Genomic DNA, 1,550 nt, shown 5'->3' with positions numbered 1-1,550 from the left:
TTGAAGAGTGGGGGAGTAGGGGGAGGTAGAGCACAGCCTTAATCCGGCGGGGGAGAGCTAGCCCAAACAGGCACCTAGCCCTGACTCTACCTCCCTCATTCAAAATGGCCGCCATTTTCTCCAACTGGTTAGGGGAGTTTGTTTGCTGAATCTGCTGGTGTGTTTTGTCCTAGTTGATACTGTTGTGTGTGGTAGCATAGGNTCTGTGCACCTTGGACGTAGATGAAGTCGTGACAGAAACTTTACTTTGTTTCATGAAGCTCTGATGGTCACAGAGAAAAGTCAAAGTGCAGCTTCTTTTCTGTTTGAATTCAACATTCAGTCTGAATTAAAATGATTCATTTCAATGCTCCTAGTTTCAAACTCTACAACACTAATCAACTGTTTCCTCTTCGGGGCGCCTTGGTGGCTCCGCTGCTCCAGAGCGAACCGTTAACACTGAGTNATTCACTGAGTCTGGTCCAGTTTTACAGCACAAGTTTCTTGTGTTTATCCTAAATAAATGAATGGAGATTTCAGTTAAAAAGAATAATTGCGTTTTAAGTTCATTTTGAAGATAAATAGTTAAAGATCGCGAGATCTGCCTTTAGAGAATTCATGTGGCTTTGTTCTATTGTTTTATTGGTCGGTAGCCTGTTGGATTCACCTGTGATGATTGGAGGAGGATGCGGAAAAAGGAAGAAAAAGGGGACACAGCAGGAAGCAGCAGCTAAGCTAGCACCGAGAGGAGCACAANTTTAGCTTGGGTCAGTGAGGTTTGCACTGAGATTAGAAGTGGTCTGAAGAGTTATGGTCGAGCAGGAGTCTCAGACACACAGTGTGTAACAGATGTGTCTGAGGTGCACATCTGGACAGCTGTNTTGTGGGTGTTTGGTCAACGGGAAGTTAAAGGACAACTTGTCGGATGGAAGGAGGAAGACTTCGCCGTCGTGGTCGCCTGGTGCCCGCCGAAGATTTCTCCAGCTGAACTGTGAGTTTTTACCTGGCGGCACTTTGGGGGTGTGGAGCGGAGGATTTCTCCAGCTGAGAACAGAACAGCCTGGCTGTTTTACTGCGGGAAGAGCGGAGGATTTCTCCAGCTGAGCTGTGAGTCGGACTAGCTGCGCGGTTTTCGCGGGGAGGAGAGGACTTCTGCCGTGTGGTTTCTCTCGTGGGAAGAGCGGATGTTCATCGGCCGCAATGCACCCGAGCATCAAACCGGCCTGCAACAGGGGTTTCTGTTAGCGTGCGTGTGTGTGTGAGTGTGCGTGTGTGGGCCCACGTTAGTGTATAGTATTTTCAGTTATTGAGTATCAGTTATTGAGTATTAAACCATTCAGGTATTTGGTTATACATTTGTGATGAACAATTGAGGAGTATTTTTTGGTATTGCTCAGTCAAGTACTGTTGAGTTAGTCCAGGGGTTATTATTTATTTCTTTTAAGGGGGGTATAAGGTGTGTTTTGGAGACACTCTATATAATTTTGTTTGTTTGTTTCATTTTAATTTAAAGGGTAAATATTTGTATTGCTGCAAAACCTTAAGTAAACTACATTTGTTTAATTTTATAA

Source organism: Seriola dumerili, unplaced genomic scaffold (genome assembly GCF_002260705.1).
Source record: "Seriola dumerili isolate Sdu_G_001 unplaced genomic scaffold, Sdu_1.0 BDQW01000320.1, whole genome shotgun sequence".
Taxonomy (NCBI): Eukaryota; Metazoa; Chordata; class Actinopteri; order Carangiformes; family Carangidae; genus Seriola; species Seriola dumerili.
This window is presented reverse-complemented; position numbering follows the sequence as displayed.